The 25,367-nt window shown below is 52.7% G+C and overlaps 1 protein-coding gene across 2 annotated transcripts in view; it reads right to left on the reverse strand.

Annotated features, from left to right (window-relative positions):
• ATOSB (atos homolog B) overlaps positions 1–17,529 on the reverse strand; it is a 38,718-nt gene extending 21,189 nt beyond the window's left edge. Inside the window, exons 1-2 of one of the 2 annotated variants that reach the window (XM_066569667.1) lie at positions 17,505–17,529; positions 12,086–12,182 (exon numbers count right to left, since the gene is read on the reverse strand). The gene's annotated coding sequence lies outside the window, so the exon portion shown is untranslated. The remainder of the gene's footprint in view (positions 1–12,085; positions 12,183–17,504) is intronic. The other variant, XM_066569669.1, reaches the window with a different exon arrangement.
• Between the last annotated feature and the right edge of the window lie 7,838 nt (positions 17,530–25,367).

Below are 25,367 nucleotides of genomic sequence, written 5' to 3' on the forward strand. Positions count from 1 at the left end.
GTATACTGCAAGAGAACAGGTCAATCGAGCATTATGTCTTCAGCAGGGTCATGCAGCCCCAGCTTAGACAGAAAGCCCTGACACGCAGGAGTTAAGGCCAAAGTAAATTGTATTTTGGCCAGGGAGCGAGGGACAACACTTTGGGCTGGAATGTCACATATTAATAGGCACAAAGAATGATTTTCTGCCAAAGCTCAGGACTGTATGCCAGAACTGCTGCTTCTCCCTGGACTTCTAAATTTTTGATCCTCACTATGTATACACAGAGCCTCTTTTCTCAGGACAACAAAATCCAAGTTTTTGTCCCATGGCATCCTTATGGGCTCCTGCAGCTTCCCCTGCACAGCACCCCTCCTCTCATCAGGATGCTGCAGTACTTCACGTCCCTTCTAGGAAAGCAGGGGGGAGATCCATAGTGCTCAGCATGTGTCAGCAGAGCCAACACCATGGCCACAGTGTCACTAAGGTCACAGCAACTGGGCAAGCTCCTGAACGGAACTCAGCAGTCACCAGCAGGATGGACCCAGCAATTTAAATGCACGTGCTTAAATCAGCCTACCACCACTGAAAAGGTGGGCTTGTCTACAAACTCTGGGAGCCTCTGAGAGAGCAGCAACAAAACTGTATGAGCTCTTGGACATGGTCAGCTCCCTAACCTGGTCCCCAAGCACAGAGGAAGCAGAAGGGCTGCCCTACATCCAGTTAAGCAGCTGGGGACTGATCCAATTTGAGCCAGACTGACTGACTTTTGAGCCAGACTTTCCTGCCACACCCTTCTTTGTGACTAACAGAGGGGTAACATCCCATCTGCAACACCCCTCTCCAGCTGGGATGGGAGAAGGAGCAGAGCAGAGACAGCCAAGCTCTTCTTGAGTCTGACATCTTTCCCACACCAAGGGGAACTCTTGCAAGTGCCTCATGTTCCCCTTCTGCAGTCCAGGTGGCTGAAAAGAGTGGCAGAGTGTTCACCCAGAATACAGTGAGTAGACTCTGCTGTCTTCAAACAGCACATTCCAGGTCAGCAACCTGGAACTACCAGCAGAGAGGAGCCCATTTATCCACCTTATGTTTGTTAGTGGCAAGCTTCTGCAGCACAGGTGATGCCAAAGGGTGAGAAGAGGGGATTTGGAGCAACAACAGATGAAGGAACTCAGGCCTTCTTAAAGTCAATGCTAAGCAGCAACTAGTCCATGAAGTTGATGCTTCTGCTGAAACAGCTCCCGGTTAATGAGACAGATACACAGAGAATGACCCCAATAACAGGCTGGCTACCAAGGTGAGCAGATGTTTGGGTTTCTGAGAGCACCAAAACAAGCCTCCCTTCTCATGCAGCTCTGTGCTCCCACAGTCCTGCCCTTCTAGCACTTGAAAAAGTAGAGAAGCCTCTGGGCTGCTAACCTAAGTGGTGGCTGAAGAGACCCCCATGGGATATTAACTGGAATCAGCTATCATCTCCCAGGCAGAGCCCAAACAGTCCTTTGCTCCAAAAATCACATCTGAGGTCACCTGAACCAACATAAAGATCAGAAATGGAATTACTTTAAATAAAATATCAGATGGGGGAGCACACCCGTGCCAGTGGATGGAGCTGAATGGCGAAATGCCTGATAAGTTGGTAATTGAAATCTGAAAGTTTTAAGGACTAAACCACTAAATCACGTTTTTCTGTATGTCTTGGATGCATTGGCTGGATGGCTCATCCCATCCAAAACTCAAGATGGAAACTACCTGTGTCCACTCTTCATCTTGCTGCAGGAAAGGAAACAGAGGTTTCTGCCATCCTTCTTTTCCCTAGCTCCTTTTGCTGGACCCTCTGCTGCTGTGCCCCATGGATATCCTGAGCAGACAACATTAAGAAGAGGGGCTTGGAAACCATCTAGAATTAGGCTTCCCTGCTCAGCTACACATGAAAAATCCAGGTCTAGTTCAGGTGGTAAGAAGCTTCCTCTTCTGTCGAGGCAAAATGTCCCTGTAGGCACCAGAGACGCTCCTCTTCTGCATTTTGGAAAGATCCTCCCTTACAGGCACTGCCTTTTACCCTCTGCTGCCTTCACCAGCCCTGAGCAGGGTGGAGAGGCCCGCCCAAATTCTGGGTACACCAGAGGTGCTGCTTATTCAGGTGTCATGTGTGGGGCAGCTGTAAATGCAATAGGGGGGAGGGAATGAGGTGGAGCAAAACCAAACCACCCAAAAATCTCAGGGAGAAGGTACCCAGCCTTGTGTTCAGACATTATTTACCCCAGGATACAGTTCCAGTTTTCACCTGGTCTTAAAGCTCTCCACTAAGTTGCTCTCACTGACTTTCACAATTTCTTTTCTCTCTGCCCCACTTCCAGCAGGGACCTCAAAGGCTGCTGCCTCCCAGCAAAAGGGTCTCCATGACCTTTGTAATTCAACACACTGGGAAAGGCTCAATCAATTCCCTCTATTCCTAGGCCAGCACAGACCTTAAAAGCCCTCTTTGTTCCTGTTTCAAACCCTATCCCACAACCATGTCTTAACCCTTAGATGACTGCCTCAAATGAAGAGAGTTTCACAGAAGCAAGGTGGATTGCAGCATCCAGGGGAAGCTGGACCTACCCTCCACTTACAAAAGAGCTGTACTGAAAATCTGCTGGTGGCTCAAAGGAAGCATCAGACACACACAACAGGGTGGGATGGATGTCTCTGGCCATGCTCATCATCATTGCAAACTACTGTGCCTTACACTGCTGCAACAACACAGGCAGGCTTTGGGCTTACACCTCTTTATCGTCACCTGGTTTTGCTCTGCCTGCCCTCAGTTCAGCAAATTTACTACAAAACATGCTCCATGCACACAGATTTGAGGTTACACAGAGAAATAGGGATGAGGAAGGAAACAGCTGGGATTGGGCACCTCCATTGTCAGTTTTACAAGGACTCCTCTGCTCCTGTCCTCAGGTAGAGCCATTGCTCCGTGACCAGGAGCAAATCAGAGCCAGCAAGTGATGCCAGGTTGTTACTACACAGCCTGCACGCTGATTCTTGCCTTGTCTGAGACAAGCTCAGACCCTCATCCAGACGAGCAGCCCAAAGTCACAAACTGGGGAAGCAGTGCTACGGGACTGTGCATAATTACACAGCCTGGACATAGGAATGCAGAGGACATGGAAGGTACAGCCACGTCTCACTTCCCAGCATGATCCCTGGCACAGGAAAAGGCAGGATGGAGCAAGGGCTGACAAAATCGCCAGCTCTGCAGCTGGAACAGAGCTGCCCAACCACATCCTGAAACACCAGTTCCATGGCAGACAGAACCAGCTTGTACCACTGCACCCCAAAATACCACCCCAGCAGACAGGATGGGGTAGGGCCACCTTGCAGCACCCTAAAATGCCATTTCCTATCAGCTGCTGTAACTTCCCCTCTGCCCCTTTCTGGTCCTGCTCCACCCCCTTCCTTGTCCTCAGGCTTCAGGGAAACTGAGTCACAGCATGCTGACCCTGCCCTGAGGAAGGAGATGGGTGGGCAGCCCCCAGCCCCTGGCACAGCGTGGGGAGTGGAGCAAGAGTGGTACCAAGACCTCTGAGAACCCCAGTGATGGGGAGGGATTAAAAGGTACCCACATATTCTACACCAAGCAGTTTTCCCAATTGTCAATCTCCTCTGTTCCCACCTCTCTTAAAGCAGGAGTTGGCCCCAATCTGCTGCTGGCCATACACACTGCACCCAGCTCTCTGGGCTACACAAACTGACCCATCTGCTCTCTGCCACCAGAGGGGACCAGGATATGCAGTAACTTAGCATAGCCCAGGAAAAAAAAAAAAAAGAAAAAGAAGGGAAGAAAGAAAAAAGACCCAGATATAGTGTTATAAATCAGAAGAGTGCTGTAGATCTCAAAAGGCTGGTAGGGGACTGGATGCTTCATTGAGAACAAGTCATTGCATTCTCTACCTTAAAGTAAAGACTTGATACTCTGGTCCAGCTCTAGGAGCTGGTAGGCTTCCAGGTACTGACCTCAGGCTCTCTGTTTTTATCACACACCTACAGAAACCCTTTTGAGGGCCTGCTAAGCAGTAAAGCTTCCCTGGGCAAGGTCTACAGCAGTGTACAGCCACAGCAGAACCCTTTAAAATCCCTGACTGGTGCAGTAACAAACCACCACTCATCTATCTGCCTGGGAGACAGATAAGTTAAAGATTTGTTAATTCAGGCTCTGGGTCAGATGTATCACAAATATTATTAAAGTTATGGTTTCTTGAGTATGGTTTCTCAAGATTGCAGTGAGGTCAAGAGTCCAACATTGCCCAGTTCAGCTGGGACAAAGAATGGGAAAACTGAACTCAAACTGCAAAAAATGCACAGCTATTACACACTGCTCATCTGTAAGTCTCCTGGCATCTTTTCTCAGGCTTCTGTCTTCTTGATTGCCTTGCTCCACCTTCCTGGGGACTCTCTGAAAACTGACTCTTTCACCCCTCCCTGGGGAAGTGTGTTAAGGTGGTATTTGCTGTTGTTGTCATGCAAAGCATAACATTATTGCAATACCCCTGCCCTAGCTCTATCTCCCAGGACAACATAATACTAGATGAAATTCATTATCCCCTATCACTTTATGGTACTATCTTTTAATGTCTCTAATAACACACATCAGAGACGTATCGAGTTTCAGGCCAGCTCACTCCAAAGGAAATTCTCTCTTGCCTTACAGGGATTTGCAAAAATGATTCCTCTTCAGTACCAAAAAAAACCCCAAACCACCATCAAAAAGTAATTAAAAAACCCCAACCCACAAACCAAAAAAAAAAAAAAAACCAAAAAAAACCCAGAAAACCTACACTCCAAAAATAGCACTTGAAGGTTCACTTAAGGACAGAATTTGCCTTTTCTCTCCAGACCACCACTTTGGTCAGACCTTTCCCAGGCTCTGGAGGGCAGCATTCTCACTGCTGCTCAAACAGCTTCATCAGCAATGTTTGGAGTCCTGTAGCGAGGAAGCTTTAAGAGTGAGATGCCTGTTCCTTCCCAAAAGTGCCCAGTACACCAACACAGGCATTTCCTGGTAAACTGTTCCTCCTTGCTTCCAGCCTCTGCTACAGGGGTGGCCTCTGATAGCAGCCTTCCTCCAGAAACATCACTGCCTTTTGCTCAGTTACTCCAACACTGTCATATTGTGGGGAAACAGAATTAAACAGCTGAAATCTGTAATAAATCATTCCCTCTGAGCTGCCAGGGAAATTGCTGCACAGAAGAAAGAGAAGAGCTGTAAGTCTGTTTCCTCAACAAATCTAAGCCACAAAACAGCCTTTGGTTATAGGGAACAGGCACAGCAGCAAGAGGAGCACTTTCAGGGTGGCAGATTGATGTCACCAGTTTTTCTGTTCTCTCTCTCTCTCCATAGTTATTACATGGCCAGAACAGATCATTGCAAATACCTTAAGATCCCAGACTGTCAGCCTAGGAAAGAGGCTGGCAGACCAGATCTAGATGAAAAGCCCGAGAATATTCTTGTTCCTCAAAAACAGCTTTTATTTTTAGCTTTTGCTGCTGTTAAAAGATGAACTGAAAACAAAGCTCGGACTCCCTACTTTTGATGCCATAACTGCTTTATTTTGCTGGCAGCCACAGCAGAGAGGATCTTGAGAATTACACCCTTTGTCCACTGCTGGCCCAGCTATGCTAATCTCATCAGCAATGCAAACGCTGGTATAGAAAGGGCTGAGTGGCAGTGCTGGCCTGACAGCTCCAGCAGCGCTGACTGGCAATAAGCAAACCCTGGCATCCAGGCATTTTCTCCCGGTCTGAATGGAGCTAAGGGTTGGCTCTTGCAAGCCATTCTTCATGCATCTTCCAGACAATCTGTATAGCACAGCTACAGATTGTCAGCTACCTTCTCACAATTTAGGGAATGTAGGTAGAAACACCCACAGAGTCAAAGTTTCCATTTGGTCTCACTGATCTATCACCTCTCTGCTGAAATCCCCACCACTCTTCCCACAGCAGCAGAATGCAGGTTGGTCCTGAAGTCCCACAAGGCACTGTCCAATTTTTCACAGTGACACTGCTCAGGATGGTGTCCCCACCTGATTACAAGTAGGCATGCATGTCCTGGACTTGCCTCAGGTAATGGCAGAGGCAAAGCAAAGCAGCATGTAACCCACACAGTACTTTCCCAGCTTCAACACCACAGCTCAGCCAGGAGGAAATCTCTCTTGGCTGCCTCTCCCTAAATGTTTATTCCAGCACTGCCCATCTTAACTCCTCTCCAAACTGGCAGCAGAGTATATGACCCCACTACCTTTGGGCTTTTTTGGTACTTTGTGCTTAAAACTGTGTTGCATGAACAGGTAAGACAGAAAAAGGGGGGCAGCACTTCAGTGATGACATGGTTGTAACTCATGGGGTCACAGCGCCCAAGAGATTGAGCCTTGGGCAGCGATCTTGGCAGGCAAGGTGTTTACAAATGATAAAAGAGAAAACATCCTCTGGCCTAGAAAATGGCAATTCCCACCCCAACACACACATATGACCCAGAGCCCCATCTGCTGGGCTCTGCATCACTCCGTGATATTCCATAGCACATCCTGGGGCCTTGGTCCAGAGGAAAGAGGAGAATGGCTGTGAAAGTGGGGTCAGAGGGAATGGCAGTGTGGCTCAATGGACTTTTACCATGCTCTGCCACCACATGCACCCATAATACAATGAAACACCAACTCATACCAAGCGCTGAAGGTCACATATATGGAAAGCAGCGCTTGTGCTGCTGACCCAAAACTGCCTTCAGTGTCAGGTACCAGTGTCCCAGACTCCTGCATGGGAAGGAAGCTCCAACCCCCAGTGCAGAGCAAGCTGCTCTCCTCTGAAAGCAGAAGGAACCTGTTGGCAGTGAGAGGGAGGAAGGAGACTGCTGTCCACCACAGGAGGCTTTCCCAGAGCCTCCGTGTCCCAGGTTCCACCTCCTTGTTTGCTCTCCCTTGGGAACACTAGGGTCTGGAGTCCAGGGAACATTGTGCAAACAAGTCTAGACTATTCGGGAGTTTTAAGATGACTGAAACTGCAGAACTGGAGAGAGGTGGGCAGTCCATACAGATCTTACAGAAACCCTACATCACAGAAGGACACTAGGGCATACTGGAAAGGGTGAAATGGTTTTCAGGGCAGTACATGAGGCCTTGTACCCCAGAAAGGAGGGGTCACAGCTCAGGCAAGGATTATGACATTTGTGAGTACAGAGTTATTTGGGTAGCTCACAGGCATCCTTTCCCATCCATTTTTGAACACCCTAGTCCCAGACAGACTCTGGCCACAGGCACCAGAGCAATGTGTGCCACCCCATGGCAAGCCCACACGACCAGCCTCCATACATCTCCAAGGGCATTGTTTCCTTCTCACTCTGGGCTGGGTGCATAGCTGTGGGCAGGGTGCTGTAGCTTGCTGCCAGCAGTGACCTTTGAGAGGTGTAATGAGAGAGGTTTACAGCTCTCACAGCCATCCATGTTGACACGAGCAAGCTGTGCTTGCCGCCAGCAGGTCCTTTTCCCTGGCTTACATCCAGGCCTTTAGGCATATCATGGATGACAGGTCAGGCCTCAGTCACAGTCACATTATGGCCAGGCTGGAAATGGCTTCCTGATCCATTCCCTCTGCTAGTGAGTGCATGACTGCCCCTTCACCAACAAGAGCCAGCTCTCTTACCAGTATCTGGTAAGGGGTCTACCCAAAGGCAGCTTCAAAAATGTTTAACTTCTCTTTTGCCTGCCCCAGAGGACAGCCTCAGACCGTATCAGAGGGGTCACAAGACTGTCTGCTCTCCCTGAGTATAGATAGCCTGGAGCAAGGCAAACTGGCTGTGCAAGGTGGACAGAACAGCACAGCACAGGGCCAGGCATCCTGGGAAAGTGCAGTCATGGCTGGAGCCACTTATGTTGATTAACTGGGGATAAGCAAGGGCAGCAGAATGACTCTCTTTCTTCCATGGTACAGTGAGAGGGATCAAGAGACTGGTTTGTTCCTGGCTGGGCCTGCTCTGCAGCTCAGGGCTTCAAAACAAACAGGTCTGTAAGTGGGAGCTGCCTGCCCAAACCTCAGAGAGGGGTGAAAGAGGGGAGAAGATGGACAAAACACCCCTGACCACTCACCCTGAGGCTGCTGCCAGAGCAGAACAGCTCCAGATGCCAGATTGTCAGGCAGGAGTCCTGGGCTGGGACTGGGCTGCACTGAGGGCTGTGGCACCTTCCACATTTGCCTGATTACTTTTCTGCCTTGTCAGTGGCACTGCCAGTGGCAAGTTGCCATAGCAACACCCTCCAGCATGCTCCCCTGTCTCTGTTCCCCCTTGCTTGTCCTCTCCCTGCTGTCCCACACATGAAACACCCAAAAGCCTCCACATACTCCTAAAAGGCAGCACCTTCACCAAGGAAGGAAAGGGGTAGATGTGGAAACCCACTCCCACAAGCCCTCATCCCTGCCCACCTCAGGGGCAGGCCCCTACTCCAGACCCAGGTGCATTGCACCCCACCTTGTCTATCCTCAAGGCAAGGCACAGGAGAGCCACACTGACATATCTGGGGAATAGAGGCCTTTTTAACTGCATCTCTTTTGTGCTGTGGCAGGCAGGGGTGCTTCAACATCCTCACCTGTCCTACAGGGCCTGCTCCATGGGGGTGACATGCAGCCCCTCTTCAGTCCAGCCCAACACAGCTGCCTGCAGGTCAGAAAGCCCCAGGAGCTCTTTCTACGTTGCAGTAGCACCAGATCTGATGGGAATGGGGGTCTCAGACTCTTCTTGCTGCATCATGGCAGTATCTCCCAAGCCTCTGCTCTCCAGTTCCAGACAGTTTCCACTTCAGGGAGGTCTGTACTGCTGCACCAAACCTCACTGTGGCTTGAATCAGAGACAGGATCCTGCTTTGTTTCTTACCTTAAAAACTCTCCCCTACCATTGCTATGTGCCACTAAACAGTTACCCAGCCTGGATGGTAAGCAGAGCTCTTCTCCCTTTCACCTCTCTCACACAGGCACAAGACAAAGACAAAGGACCCTCTTGAACCCCACTCAGGAGTGATATCTGTCAATATCTTTCACCAAGTAAATTCAACAACTTAGCAGACAAGCAAAAAAAACTCCCAAACTTCTAAAAGCTCTGCTTCTCTCTCTGTTCTGCCCTTTCCCACAATCAGTTACATCACTTGAGGGTTATAGCAGAAGCTAGCAAAGCCTCGGTCCTGATCCAGGATGAGTCATGGAGCTCCGGAGGCCGTGCAACTTCCTTCTGATACCATCAACCATGCCTTACACAGCTAAAAATAAAGATGGGCCAAAACTGCAGAGCCACATCTTGCCTCAACATGAAACTCAGTAATGCTCAGCACTGCTGAAAAATTACCTGAGCAGGTAGAAACTGAAAAGTGCAGGGAAGCCAAAAGTCTTGGGTGTACCAAGAAGGGAGAGGGCAGGAGGCCCCACCCTGTGCCACGCTGGAGGATGGTGGTGGCAGATGGCAAGCAGCCATCCAACCATGCAGAGATGGCCAGAGCCAGGATCTCATCTCACTCAGATGTGGGCTTTGGAGTATTTCCACACCTAGAGGTTGTGTGGAAGACTGTTTTCAGCAATGCATGTTCCCATCTGAGACAACAGGAATCAACTGCTGCGAAAAGAAGGATGCACATTTCTGGCAGGAAAACATTGGGAAGCTACAGTCTGCTTCCCACCAGGCAACACGTGGGCATCTGCAAAGCAAGGTCCAAGGGATGTTCAGAGCTAAAGGTTAGAAAAAAGAGTCACAGATAGAGCTGATATGGGTTAGATGTTGAGGTAAGTGAGGAATTCAAAGTTCTTCCTAATCCCTGGGACACTGTGTACTAGCAAAATCTTCACACATGAGGATACAGGATTCTCACACAGATCTTAGCAGGAAGCCGTAGGATTGCACACAAATAGGAGCTCAGAGGGACACTGGCAATGTTCAGAAACCTAAAATAGCCTCAGCAGATGATCCTCTGCTCCATTCTTGGGAGCAGCAAGAATTGAACAAGGATCCAGCTGTCCCAACACTCCCATGAACAGGATCTTTGAATGCCCGATCTATTTGCAACAGAGACGGTAGGGCAAATAGGGGATTCCTTGCATAACTCCAGTGCCAATATCCACAAGGAACCCAGAGCTCCAGTTCAAAAGGAGGAAGCAGCATTTCAGCATTTTCTTGTGGTTTTCAGTGGAAAGGTGATCTAGTGCTACATCAACTGGTCAGACTCTGGGGCAAGGGCAGCCTACACACACCAAGAGAAGGCTGAAGGACGTAAGGCTGACTACTTTCTGTTGAAGATATAAACTCCACTTTGCCCAGCAGTTAGGTTTCTCAGCACAGGGTTCCATCCCATTCCCAAGAGAGGCACTGCAATTCTGTCCATGGGTCTGCAAGTTGTGTAAGTTTCCAGACTACCACCAGCTGCACTAAATGGAACCAAAACTGCTAATTCAGCCCAAATATAAACTCACTGATATCACCTGGGTAAGGTGATATATGAATCAGAGAACAGCTTCATGCTGTGGCCAAGCAACAGGGAAAGCTGCTGCTTTACACATAAATGGGAGATTTGCTGTCCATTAAGATATTAAGCTAATTGGTTATCAAGGAGGGGTGGGAGAAAACTGAATCCAATACTATGCCAGAGGGGTGCGAGGCACTGGCAGAGGTGGCTCAGAGAAACTGTGGATGTCCCATTTCTGGCAGAGTTCAAGGACAGGTTGGATGGGGCCCTGAGCAACCTGCTCTCGTGTGTGGCTCCCCTGGCCCACGGCAGGAGGGTGGGGATGTGATCTTTATGATCCCTTCCAAACCAAGCCTTTCTATGATTCTGTGGTGTTCCCTGTGTTGAAATGGCCTTTGCCAAAAGGCAGGGGAGGCCTGAGAGGATGCTGTGAACTTAGTTGACTGGAATCTACAAGCAGCTCCAGCAAAACTGAGAGAAAACCTTTTCTCTGGTCTTTGCCATGTCTCTCATCTCTAAGAGAGATATAAAATCCCACCATGGAACAGGTATTAGTGAATGCCACAGCCCAGCTGGATAAAGGGGCCACTCTGCTCTCACTGCACTGTGTGATTGGTAATCTGCAGCACAGGGCACTGGCATGAGCAAAGGACTTCTTCTTTCCTTCCTTTCACCTTCACAGGTAAATCTATCCCTGCCTCACCCTCTGTAGGTACCACTTCAGCATCAGGCTGAAGGATGAGATGGCCTGAAGCCCAGTTTCCAGCTGCCTCTGGATTGCTCCCAGCTTCCCTGGCAGACACTTCAGAGGAAGAGCTGCAGAGCCTGGGCAGCTATGCATCCTAAACTATGTCTTCCCCATATAATCACACCTGAGCTCTGGGCAGAGAGAAGGGTTCATCTTGCCCTGCCACAGGCACAGTCCTGATGAGGGCTCCCTTTCAGGTGAGAGCACACCGTGCAGGTGGGGCAAGCACTGCTGGATTCTAGGTAGGCACACAAGCATCCATGGACAGGGCAGGAAGCCCACAGTCATCTCAGGCTGCTCCAGGCTGGTTGCCTTGGACCAGGTAATATTTCTTGCCAGTGGCAATACAAAAGCTGCTGGTCCTCCTGAAATACTTCCTCTGAGCCTCACACATCAAAGCCAAGCTACAAAATCCTGGGAAAATGCAGGAAAAAAACAAATGCTGCTAACAGAGAACGTGATTACATCTGCCACAAGCTCTGGGTAAAGTCTCAGGTGGATTCAGGTGAAGGACAGCAGGGCCTGCAGCTGGGAAATGCTCCCAATTCAATCCTGCTGGCATGCAGAAGGATGAGTGTGGCAAACAGCACAGACTGCAAGTTCCCAAGAACACATCACCCTTGAGCTCCCAACAACTGTGTGCAGGATTCAACAGTCTTAGCAGCACTGCTTCCACACATCCAGGTTCCCTTTGCCATGCTGACAGCCAGGTGGGATGCAGGAGCACCCAAAAAAACCTTGGCTGTGGGAGAACCTCACCTGGGTGACCTCTACTTTACAGAGCTATCCCTGTGATCCAAGGGGAGAAGAGCACAGAGTTCTCTGTTTCTTCACACAGCCCTGATGAGGCAAGGGAAATCAGTGATGTTTGAATGTTGCTAACCTCGGTGTAGGGCTGAAGCAGACAGAGAAGGCAGCTCTCAGCTGTCAGCCCTCGCAGTCTGGTCTTGAAGTTGCTTGTTCTGGCTGTCTTGGGTCACCTGGAAAGACAAGTCCACACACACAGGTTCAGTTGGAACACTGGGTGAGCAGTAACTGCTCATCCAAGCCAAGTGAGTTAGTGGCCTGTGCACAGAAGTGAGAGACCCCAAACACTCCACCAGCTCAAAGATCTCACCACATCTTTTATCAGTGCTGAGGCTGCCCCTCCAGCTGCAGCTCTGACTCCCTCCTGGCTTCCAGCTACGCCCCCCCCCCCCCCCCAGTTCCCTGCACGACTCCAGGTGGGTGCACAGTTGGCCCTCCAGAGAGAGCTGCTAAGGTCACATCCACGATATCCCTGCCCAGATTTCAGTGAGAAATAAAGGCCTTTCTGTGCCTTTGGCTTTGTTCTTGTCCACCCACACAGCTGTAGGTTTCTCCACCACACAGGCTCTGCTGTACTCGAGTGGGTGCGCTGGCATATGGTTTATCTGCAAGAACAGGCGCTGGCTGTGGTCCCCACAGGCCACCTGCTAAGCCACCCCATGGAGACACAGAGCCAGGGCACGGAGGGACAAACTCCACTGCTGGAGAGACACCCCTCCCAACAACCCAAACAGACCAAGACAAATCCAACACTGCAGCGTTTCCCAGGCTACAGGGAAGGGAGAAAACGACAATTGCTTAATAGAAATCTCCGAGAAGCCTGCCAACACCGTCACAAAGATGTTGTTTAAGTCTCCTCCCCAGGCTCCCAGTGCTTTAATTGCAGACCACTGGAGATCACACTTTGTGTGGGCTAGGTCCTCGTGCAGAGCAGGTCCTGAAAACCAGGACGGTATCAGGCTCCCCAGGATCAGGTCTGACCTTCCCCTGACCGCAGGCATGATGGGCAAAAGCTGCTGTGAGGCAGTCCCTGCTCCCCTGCTTGACCATCCCCACAGGCAACCACCCTGCAGCAGCACCAGAGCACAGCCCAGCTGTGACCAGAGCTGCTGTGCTGGGGAGCAGAGCATTGCGGACAGACAGGCTGCCAGTGCCCCAGAAACACAGCCTCCCCACCGTGGGGCAGGAAGGCATAGCCACACCACCCTATTGGGGCTTCAGCCCTTAAAACTGTCATGAGGGCACCCAGAAAGTTTGTGCTTAATGACACCTTCGCTGGCATCCCAGGAGAAGGCCCCACCTGGAAATGGTACCAGCTAGGCACAAGGGCTATTAATTTGGAGAGCTTATAAGCAGAACAAACTCCAGTAAAAGCAGCATGTGTAGATGTAAATATACATATATAGAACACCCTCCACCAAGTCCCTCCTCTAGCACACTGTCTTTCAAAAGAAGGCTCAAAAGGCGCTAAGCCTGAGCAGTGACAAGAATTGCTTTGGACATAGCTGAAGTACTGCCACCCACATACTGCATCAGCACAGGAAGCAATGGCAATGTATCTGACAGGTTTGGGTTGAAAACACTACCCAGGAAGAATGCAATTACCCCAAATGGACTGAGGCCAGGAGATCTGGATTACCACCTCAGCTCTTGCATAAAGGGCTTTGCATCTTTGTTCACATCTAACAACAAGAATCTCAGCATTGACATCACCCCTGGCCCAGGACATGGATTTGTTTTTAAAAAGCACTTCCAGCTGAATCACTAACTTCCCATTTTGCAGCACACAGGACTCCTTTGAAGGTTTCCCATACAAGTATTGTTCTATCATCATGCTGCTTGGCTGGGGGGTTGTCCAGGCCACAGGCAAGTATGACTGCAACTGCACTGGCCAGTCCTGAAAAGGCTCTCTGAAATGCAGAGCATGTGAGCCCAGCTGCTCTTCATTCAGGATTCACAACCAGCTGAAGATGCAGATGGAAACAGGGGGAAAACATGTTAATTGGCAGCTGGGTGTCCACTGGCCAAGCAGGGGAGACTGTGAAAGAGAGGGGCAAAACCAAAGGGAGGATGAACAGAGACACTTCATTGTCAAAGAAAATAATTTCTAAAGCAGGCCTCAAACTTTGTGAGACCAAGTTCTCTGGAGGTTATATTCACCTGGCTCGCTTGATCACGAGCAATTCTACATGAAATAACAAAGAACTGAGCTGGTCAGAAAATCGGCTCCATGGAGCAGAAATGTCAGGCGCTGCAGACAGAAGGAGGGATCAGAAACATGGCAACATGGCAATACCAGGACACAGAGACCCACACAGTTCCCTGGAAGAAGGTGGTCCCTGGGAATTATGCGATGTGGAGAGACATCAGGCAAAAGCCTCTCAGAGAAGACACTCACAAAGTAACCTGCAACAATCTCACTAAGTAACCTGCAACAAACCATCTGCCAGCATAAAAATATCCCCTTTCAGGATTTCTCCCATGCTGCCCTTCACATCTGTCCTGTTTCAAACCCGACTCATTAATTCCTCCAGCTACCAAAGCCTCTGATAATTTGATTACAGCTCCATTGACAGCATGCTGAGGACACCACTTTTCTAACCATATGGCTTCACTTTCTCCTTTCTCGTCTGTGGTCACATACCCACCAACAACAGGTTTTCTTATTCTGCATCAGGAAGTGTCCTGGCCCCCAGGCATGGTGCATTTCCACACAGCACATGATGGTGCCAACCAGATCTAGCAGAGGACAAACATGGGCAGGCCCAGAGCAGTAAGAACATGTAAAGGACTTGGGAAGAGCCAAGAGTCTTTGACTTTGAAGACTCAGATCAATAATCATCTCCTTCAATCACCCTCAGACTCAAAGAGCAAAGTTTGGGTATCTCTGGCCTCTGGTACTCAGCACACTCATGCAGAAATGTGCCAGGGCAAGCAGCCTGTAGCAGACAACAAGGAGGCAGACCAGGGGCAAAGACGTGCTCCTCTGCCCTCACAGGTCCCTCGAACATAGGGAGGGAACTTCCTCCTCCTGCTCTGTGTGCTCAGAGAGAGAAGAGAGCTGAGGGCAGAGAGGTTGAGAAAGCTCAGCACCAGCCGAGGGGGGGTGTAGGGGCTGTGGCCTTCATCGGATTTGGAGTGAAAAAGCAGCCATACCAGTAAAATTATCTATAACTCCCTAAAGGCCACTTCTGGAGAGGGCAAACATGAAAAATAGAGCATGAAGAGCTGTTCTGCACAACTTGCTGCAAAAGCAGGGAAGCAAGAGAACTCTTCAGCAAGCTGTGCCTCTGAACAGCAGAGTTCCCACAGTACAGAGTGACCCCACCAGCTTTCAAACTTTCAGTGGGTAAGAAACCTCTCACAAGGGGAACAGAAACAAGGCAGGCAAGTGGCACAGCTGAAACAGCCCCAGCACTGCTCCAATTGTGGCTGGTCCTTGGTCCACAAGCCCAGCTCACCAAGGGCAACAGCTGTACAGCTGTGGTTACAGCAGGGCTCTGCTGTCCTGACCACGCCAGGCTCCATGGGAAGGGACATGTCCAGGCCCCACTGGAGTCAGCAGCAATCCAGTGTTATGGTTAAATGCTATGGGAGCAGGGGCTGGAGGTCAGGCGAGGGCAAGCGTTGGCTCCCTGGCAACAAACACTGTGGCAGCAGTGTCCCTCGGAACCAGCCCCGTCCGAACCCCTCAGCCCTGCCAGCTCGCCCCAGTGCCCTGCCCTAGCACAGGGACTGCATGCTGGGATGTGCAGAGCCCCCATCAGCGCCCCGCCACTCACTCACGCCGAGACCCGAACCACGGGAATTGCTGCTGGGAAACAAGGCGGTGACCAGGCTTTACAGGATGACTTCATTCTCCCGATCCTCAACCTAAAGCCCAGCCCTGCCAAAAGTAACTCCAGCACTATCTATCACATTGGGAGTTTTCTTCTGTGTCACCTGCCGGACTTTGTTCACCTCCTCATGCTACCAAGCTTGCCAAGACACTGCTTTGTGTCAGGGTTCAAGCCTGCTACACTCTCCACAATTTCCCAGCTTCCCCTCTTTGCTGATGACACGATGCAGGGAGAGGGCAGGTCTGTAAGCAGATCTCAGCTTGTCTGATGTTTTTAAAAAGGCAATGAGTGGAAATTACTTTTAAAATTTAAATTTAGAGCACAACATTCCTCTACCATATATTTTCCACAGCAGCTGCAAATTCCACACTCCGTCTTTCAAAGAAAAATAATAAAAGGAGTGTGGAAACCCTGGAGGCGTGTGCCCCTCGTAGTGATGGATTCACGGGTGGGTTGTGAGCAAGCCCACCTCCCCAGCACCCACCACGTAGCCATTCCCTCTGACTTCCCTAATAGGCCACCTTTCCAAACACGACACCTGGGCTGCCGAGCGCACACCGCCTGCGTGATTTCTGTACAAAAACCCGCAAAACGCTTGAAAACCTGGCTAGGTCGGCAGCTGCTGATTTCGGGTGGGTGACTGCCCCCGACGGGCCCTTCCGCCCGCGGCTGGCTGTCACCAGAGGGCGGCGGATGCCGGGGTTCACATCCGCCCCGGCGCCCACCCCGCAGCCCCGCGCCGGGGCCTGGCAAGGGACCCCCGGGGCAGGTGCCGCCCGAGGCGCGCCCCCCCACCCCCGGGGTACCGGCCCCACCGCCGCGGGCCCTTCCGGGGACAGCCCACCGCGTCCCAGCTGGGCTGGAGCTGATGCCCGCGGGAGGAAGAAAAAGAAGAGGAGGAGGAGGCCCCACCGTGCGGGCAGAGCTGCAGACAGGCTGTCCCTGCCCATGTCACAGCGCAGAGGACGTGGCCCTGGTGGGCGAGACCAGGGGCAGCGCAGCCTCCCTAAGCTGCCGGGGAATTGGGAGCCAGGATCGGGGACACCCCGCAGCAAAGCTTGCACCCCGTTTCGGTCCCTCCCGCCTGCCCCCACACCTGCCTCTGCCAGACACGGCCCTCCCGAAGCCTCTGTTCCCCCGGGAGCCCCCCCCTACGCCCGCCCCAAATTCTCTCTGCGGTCACACCGCCTCTAGCCCCATACCCCCCCCCCCCCCCCCCCCGTCCCAGCACCTCCTGCCCCAACCTCCGCCGGTGCCAGGCCCCTTGCCGGCCCAAGTGCCCCGGCTACAGCTCCCCACCTCGGTCACAGTGCCTAAAACTCACAGTCCCCCATCCCGGTCATGATGTCCCCAGCTAAGAAACCCCCATCTTGGTCACGGTTCCCCCCCGCTCATAGTCCCCCATTCCGTTTACGGCCTCTCCCATACTACCCGATCACGGCCCCTCCTGGTCGCGCCTCCCCCAGCTCCCGCTCGCCCCTGCGGTCTGGGCCCCCGGTCCCAACGGCCCTCCCGAACCTTCTGGAACCGGGGGATGGCGGCGGAGATGGGGCGCACGAACCCCCTCGCACGCCGAAAAGGCGGCCCATCCCCGCTGCAGACCCAGTCGTGCCCCGCGCCCCCCGGCCCTGCCCGTCGCGGCCCCGCCAGACCCACCAGCGCCCCCTCCGCCGCTGCCGCCGCAGCCCCGACTGTGCGCGGCTCCTCCGCTCCTTCCGGGTGTCTCTGGGGACACGCCCCCCGCGCCCGCCTCCCGCGCGCTGATTGGTGTTCTGGGCAGGGCAGGGCGCGGGGCGGGGCGAGCCGCGGGGCCGCGCGGCCAATGGACGGTGAAGCACGGCGCCCAGACCCCGCCTATGACCCGCCCCCTCCACGTGCGGGAGTGTGATGACAGCGGGGAAGGGGCGGGCCCAGGCGGAGTGGCGTCTCATTGGCCGTTGGCGGCGGCCTGGGCGGGGTCTGCGTTGGCGCGGGGCGGGACTGCCGCCCCTGGCCCTGTGGGCTGACGGGGGACCTCCGGCCCGCGGCGGGGCTGGGACGGCAGGTCCCACCCACGGGCACGGCCCCACGGGCACGGCATGGCCCACCCACGGCCCCACGGACACGGCACGGCATGTCCGACCCACGGGTACGGCCCCATGGGCACGGCCCCACGGGCACGGCATGTCCCACCCAGAGCCACGGCATGTCCCACCCAGGGCCGCGGCATGTCCCACCCACGGCCACGGCATGTCCCACCCAGGGCCGCGGCATGTCCCACCCACGGACACGGCCCCACGGCCACAGCATGTCCCACCCAGGGCCACAGCATGTCCCACCCACGGGCACGATCCCATGGGCACGGCATGGCCCCACCCACGGGCATGACATGTCCCACCCACGGCCACGGCCTCCCGGGAACGGTGGTTCCCACCCCACGGGCACGGCATGGCCCCATGGGCACGGCGTGTCCCACACCACGGGCAGCCGTCTCGTCCCTAACGCATCCCACCCCACAGGTGCCCCCGGCTCCACGGCGTGTCCCACCCGCGCACACACCCACGGGCACAGCATGTCCCAGCCCCAGAGTCACCCTTTGCCCAGCCCCACGCGTGTGACGTGTGCCAGCCCCAGAGACGGCCCTCCCTGGTCCCGTGGGTATGGCCTCCCCCTGGTGAGACCCCCCCCTTGCCTCATGTCCCGAGTGGGGTCACCCTGGTGTTCCCCAGTCCCCAGGTGGTGCTGGTGCCCCGCAGGCCGGGTCTGCCATCCACCCATACTGCTGGGCTGGGAACTAGTGGTGCCAGCCTGTGCCAGAGCCCACCGTGGATGCCGGACCCGAGGGGACAGCTGAAACACTCAGCAGCCAGGGGGCTCCTGGGCGCTGCCACCCGCCTGCGGGGATGCCAGCAGGATCCATTGCCCCGCGGGGAAGCAGCCCACAGCTCACCAGCCTGACCACCACGGGCCATTCCAGTCAGGGAAGAGATGCCTTGACTTCGTCAATTTTGGGTGAAGTTCGGTAAAGATCAGTCCCCACAGCTGACTCACCTCACTCCTCAGAGAATTGCAGCTGCAACACCACTCTAAAAATAGTGGGGACCAGTATCGTCAAATGATAAATATAACCAAGATCTCGTCTTCTGACAGTGTTAGTGTGAACCTGCAGTGCACTGGCTGCCGAGTCCCAATGCTCCCCTCGCCTTGCTGCTGATCCTGTGGCATTATTTTCAGAAGTGCTGTCATGGATAAAGCTGTGCTGGTGCTGTCTGGGAATAGCTGTGAGCACAGGACAGACGGTTCCCTGACAGCCATGCCCTGCACGTGCCTCTCTGCAGGGAGAAATGGCAGCTCAGTGTCCTATGGACAGCTATGTGGCCATGGAGCAGCTGCCAACACAGGACCTCATCTCCTCCTGGGGCCTCAGATTGCTGCTCCAGGAGATTTCTAACTAAATAACCCCTGGCTGTCCCCAGATTCAGCTTGTGAGCCACTAAAGGTTATTTAATGTATGGAACATTCTAATTTCTGAGTGTAATGACAGGAGCATGCAATTCTCCAGTGTTCCTGGTGACTTAGGATCCACTGTCTCCAACTCCTTGTGTGCAGTTGCTGGTGTCAGGAAAAGCCCAGGAAGCTCAGTTCCCCCCACATGCCAACTTGTCCTTCACAGTGCAGGTTTCCTACAGACTTCCAGGGCAAAATTTAGCTTTTCTGCCTTTTGACCCTGCATGTGATCTCTGCTGAGCTCGCAAGAAGCTCTGGAGTCCAACCAGATAGGCAGCAGAGGCTATGGAAACCAGGGATGGGCTGAAAAAGGTTCAGTCCCCATCACACAGCTGCTTCCACAGGCTGTGTTTTCCAGTGTGAACTGGCTGAAGTGAGTTCACAGTTAAAAAATGGTTAATGAACCTTTATTGGCCTGAACAGGAACTCAACTGGAACAACTTCAGTCAAAGCTGAACCCACTGTGGAGCTGAATCAAAAAAATTTGCTGGTTCAGCTCCTTGGCTGGGGGGAAATATGGGCTCCTTTGTCCTTGACAAGAATAATACATTTCTGTTTATTGTGTGGGCAGTGAAGGATTAATAATATCCCAAGTTATTTACCTCCTGCTTTTGAGTGCTGAGGGTTTGTGAGTGATGTCCCTGCTGAGCACACTGTCCCTTAGCAACCTGCTCTGATTTTTGAAACATGTTCTCGCTCCAGAAGCAGGATTAAGGAGCAGGACATAAAAGCCCCTTTTAGCAGTCTGATGGGGTGAGGCTGCTCCCATTGCTCTTCCCATGGGGCAGAACCTCAGCCATGGCCATTTGCTGGGCACAGTAACACAAGCTGTGGTGGTTTGGAGAGCATCTGGAAAAACTTCCAGAGGCTTGGGAGGGTTGGGGATGGGACAGACTTACTGCACAAACTGTGCTACTTCTTTGCAGAGGGGCCCACCCTAGGCCTTGCCAGGAGTAGGCTTCATCTATTCCTTACACACCCTGGGGGCTTGAAAAGGGCTTCACAAGGGTTGGTGAAGGCAAACAAGGGGTTTAAGCACATTAGGCATGGCTCTGCACCACAGCTGGCCATTTTCCAGAGACTCGCCTGCCGGGAGGGCCGGGAGAAGGGTGTTTTCCCAGGAAGATGAGGTGTCCCAAGCAGCACATGTTGGAATGACGTCTTTCCGTCTTGAGCCCTTCTGCCTGCAGGGCTCCCCTTTGAAGGGTGCCCTGGTGAGGTGACTGAGTGGTGGTGAGTTCATCCCTGGGTTACCTCCTTCCTGGAGCTGCCAGCGCTGCCCCAACCTGCCGTCAGCGGGCTGGGGCTGTTCAGCCTGTTTGCCAGGCTGGCTGCTCCCACCGGAAAGGCCGTCATGTGCCAAGCTCCAGGATGCTGAGGAGCTGACACAAGCAAGGCTCCTGCCCCACTTTTAATTTAATTTAATGGTTTTCATTATGGAAGAGTGACATCCCCATGCACACACTCGTTTTGTTGGTGTGGGCAGGTTTTGCAATCGCATAAGTGCCTTTGAGAAGTACATGGATCATCTCCCAGTGCTGATAGAGCAGGATGTGCTTCTATAGAGGTGATGCTACCCCTGCATCACCTGTATGCTCCCCATACCAGCAGGCTGTGCCATACTATGCACGTCTGATCCAAGTCCATGGGTAGGTAAAGCAATAAAGGACCTATGTGCAGAAGCGAGCCTGGAAAGACCTGGAGTCCTGCCAGGGAGAGATTGTAGGGAATTTTAAAAGGACCTTGGAGGAAGCTGGTGGAAATCAGCTGTCACATTGCTTTGGGGCCCTGGCAAGTGGTGCCAGGTTGGGTGGGGTGTGGAGCAGTGGCAGGGCTGGACCAGGCACTGTGTGGTGACTCATAGCCTCATCCCAGCTGTCAAAGGAGCTGGAGAAAGCCAAAAGGACAGATACTAGAGGAGCATTGGGTGTCACTTCCATTCTTAATGGTATGTTGCCACAAAAAAGCTTGGTTTTTTGCATCTCTCTCAGCCCCAGTCCTAGGCTTGCAGCACAGACTGATCTCCTGCAGCACCTGCCTCCAAAGCGGTTTCATGCTTCTTGTCCTCCCTCCTCCCTGTGTTTTGCAGCTAGAGGAGACAAAGGCCAAAGCCTGTTCCTCTTTTCTTTCCCTGAGACTGTCACAAGGAGAGGATGCACTTTGGTGCCTCATGGTCCTGTGTTGGAGCCAGGGAGTGTTCCCAAGGGAGTGTGAACCAGTGCTGCAGGACCTTTCCCCTGCCAGAACCTGTTTCGATGACGTGCTTGGTTTACCTGTTTGACTGAAACGGCTGTAAAACTGAAGATAGAAATCAAACTTGGAGAGTTTCCTGCTGGAGGAGCCTTACTGCTCTCGGGAGTAGATGTGGCATTCTCTTTTGGCACTGCGGGAATCCCTTCTGGTACACCTCCAAGCAGAGCTTGGGATCACAACAGAGATGAAGTCACTGTGGTACACTGACTGAGTCCCAGTGCCCACCAAAGCCTCATCCCAAACTGGGCATGTCTAACAGAATTCAGAGTCCTGATGGGAAAGGGAGAAGTGAGAACAATGGATCTGGGATCACTTTAACAAGCACTGGGTGGTAGGGCCAGGCAGGGCTGCTCTTTTCCTCCCATACACACACCACACTCATAGTTCCAGTGCTGCCTCTCCCATCAGCTGTGTCCCAGCACCTTTGTAGAGGAGGGCAGCATTGTGACTCCCAAGGGACCATGGTGGGCCTTAGAGACCAAGGAACAAAGGATGGATTATCTACAGCCTGATGCAGGTCATTAACCCAGTGCTATAGCCACCAGACTTCCCTGTTGCTTTGTGTCTGAGACACACATGGGACTTCCAGAATTAAACAGGGGTCTTGGCTATGTGCAAAACTCGAGTGATCCATCCTGGAGCTGCTGGCAGACTGTGTTCTGAGGGATGAGGGCTGTTTGCTACAGCTTGGCAGGCTGAGGATGCTCAGCAAGAAGAGTTTCTGTGCAGCCTAGGGCAGGGATCTCCAGACCCGGGGATTTGAAGTACAAAGCCATAGCAAATATGCTGTTGTGTTGGTTACACCCTGCTCTGAGCAGGAGGTCAGACTGGGGATGTGCCTGCCTGTCCCTGTCACCCTATGACCAGGGCTGGAACAACACCTAGGGACTGTATGTGCCTGTTGAGCACCAGGGAAATAATCCCTGTTTTCTTTTCACTGTTGGAAATGTAGAGTTCCTACTGCTGCCACTTTACCCCTCGGGGTCACCCATTGTCCTGGACAGTTCGTCTTCGCTTAATGGCCCTCTGCCCTAACCTGCAGCTGGGGAGATGTGGGAGGGGCTGTGGATTTAAGGTGGCGTAAGGGACGTGCTCTGAAGAGGATGCCGGTGATCTGGGCGGGCTCTGGGGAGAGAAGCGCCTGGCCCCACCTTTGGATACGTGAATGATCCCCTCCCTCGTTCCCTTTTCATGCCTAAGCCTCTTCCCTGCAGAAATGTTTCCTTTATTTCACGTCTGCCTTGAAAATAAAATATATTAAAAAAAAAGAAAACCTGAAGGAACTGATAAATTTCGTTTACCCACCCAGATAACATCGGCTCCAAAGAGCCGGGCGGTGTGGGCTGTGCCAGGTCTGGTGCATGCCAGGGCTGCCCGAGCTGGGCAGTGACGTCTCAGCCTTTCTGCTGCCCCCCGACTGCCCCGTCAGCCTTCGCCGGTGCCAAGTATGCAAACCAGGGCTGATAGCACAAGGCAAAGGTCTCCTTGGCGTCACCTTGGTGAGGTGGCAATGCCTGGGGCCACCCAGCAATGCCTCTCAGCACTGCAGACTGCACCAGCAGCCGAGGCTGCTTGTTCATTGCCTGCACCTACGTTTAGGTATTTTGGCATTTCTCCCTGGCCATGCTCGGCATTTGGGGCAGAGCCATTCTGCTGAATTCTGTGACTCGGAGCACTCGCACAGGAATCCTGTGCCCCACACAGTGCCAGCACCCTGGAGTGCTGCACCCTCTCTTCCAGCTCCCAGGCATTTCCCCGAGGACTCGGCTGCTGGCTGACAGGGCCATGATCTGCACAAATACGGAATTCTGAACCCCGAGGTGTGGGTGAAGATGACTTCATGGAGGGACAGCAAAATCCCTTGCCTGCTTAGCAGGGAGCTACTGAGCTCTATGGGCTTCATCTGGAAACTGGGATATTCCAGGATATATACTGAGGGTATATCCCCATTTAGGTCACTGAAAATGTGGGGTGACGGAAAATCTTTGGTTTCCATATGGAAAGGTCCCATTGCCAGGCTTGGTCAGTGGATGCTGCCTGTTGGCACAAGGTGGCAGCCCAGCCCAGCTTATCTTCAGCAGCACCTTTGCGGGGGAAACCCGGGCCCCGGAATGACCTGCTCCTGTCCCCCAAATCTGGGGCATGTGTCCCCCACGGGGTGCTGCCCTCACCCTGCCAGGGTTCAGAATTACAGGAGGGACATGTCCTGCTGCACGGGGCAGCCCTGCCCATGCACACACAGAAGTTGTATTTTGGCTGTCCTGACTCTGCTGTACCTTCTCTCTATGAGGGGATGCGGGGACAAGGGACATGCTGTTGGGCAACAGTCCTTCAGTTCCTGGACTAGAGAGGGCTTTGGGTGAGGCCACACCAGGTACAGAGCTGCTACCAGAATCTTCTTTCTGAGGGGTTTTCTGAGCAAGGAGGAGGAATGTAAACATGGGGAAAATTAGCCAGCACAGCAAAAGGGAATGATGGATTCTTCTCTGCCCTCGTGGGAGAGCGGAGACACCCTGGAGTTTGTGGTAACCAGTCCAAGGTGAGAGTGTTACAATGCATTTAGAATGTTCATGGACTTCTCACCTTGATCTGCCTATGTACCTCCAGGAAAGGGATGGAGAGACTTAAAAAGTCTGGATGCTGTGGGGACTCCATTGTTTTGCCACCAGTTCTTACCTCTTGGTGTCTACTATATTTCCATATCCTACTGCTTCCCTCTGAATATGGCAGGCTGGAGGCTGGTTTGTGCCTGAAATTCCCTATGAATATGTTAAATGACAGAGCTGTGAGGAGGCGTGGCACGTTCTCATTCTTCCCTCCATCCGTGCTTGCCCTGCAGGTGTATTTTTGTAAGAACAAGAAGATCTGTGAAGTTCCTGACATGAGGTCATCCGGGGGTCTCCCTGATGGTGCCTGGTTCAGTTTTGGGGTTTAGCCAAAGCTGTTGTTTGTGCATGCATTGCTGGACCAACTCTGTTTTGATGTGCATCCTCTCACATTTTGTTTGCTCATCTGTAACAGGGACACATGAGAATGCCATTGATGTGATAGACCTTCTTAGAGACCCATTTACATTTCCTTTGGGTTTACAGTCAAATCTCATGCCAGACTTGTTTATGCCTTGTTTTCATCATCTGAGCCTTGACTTCCTAAGGCCAAGAGCTGAGCACTTCAACCCTTCCTGTCTTTGGAGGGCCCCACTTTCTAGGTGCTGCACCCTTATCTTAAAACCTTTTTAGTGATAGGAGCTGCCCCTAGCTTCTGTAGAAAACTATGGCAGAAATATATGCCTCTCTGAGCAGTTCATCTTCCCTTCTGCGCATCTTAAGCTCATCTGCATCTACATTTATAGAGGAAACCAGGTCAGAAGGAGCCCATAGAGCAGTGGGTCAGATCTGGGTAGCCTGGTCTAGTGGAAGGTGTTCCTGACCATGGTAGGGGGATTGGAATGTGATGATCTTTCAGGTCTCTTCTGACCCGATCCCTTCTGTGATTTTTTGGTCTGAAGGAGGGCCTGCCAGCATTATCAGGGTGGGCTGGGCAGCACTAGCAAGCTGCTGGATTTCCAGAGTGCCTGTGAGCATCCAGAAAAATCCTGTCTGAGCAGCCATGTGCAGACAACTGCTCAGTGTGCTCAGATGTGCAAACACACCTAGCACCACAGCGTGGGCATTGCTGCACTCGGGGAGCAGCACATAGCAGAGAGGACAAACATCCTGCCCCGAATCACAGCTGCTCTTGGCCTGTCACCTCTGCTGCATTGGGATGGGACCCTTCCCA

This window comes from Molothrus aeneus, chromosome Z (genome assembly GCF_037042795.1).
Source record: "Molothrus aeneus isolate 106 chromosome Z, BPBGC_Maene_1.0, whole genome shotgun sequence".
Classification (NCBI taxonomy): domain Eukaryota; kingdom Metazoa; phylum Chordata; class Aves; order Passeriformes; family Icteridae; genus Molothrus; species Molothrus aeneus.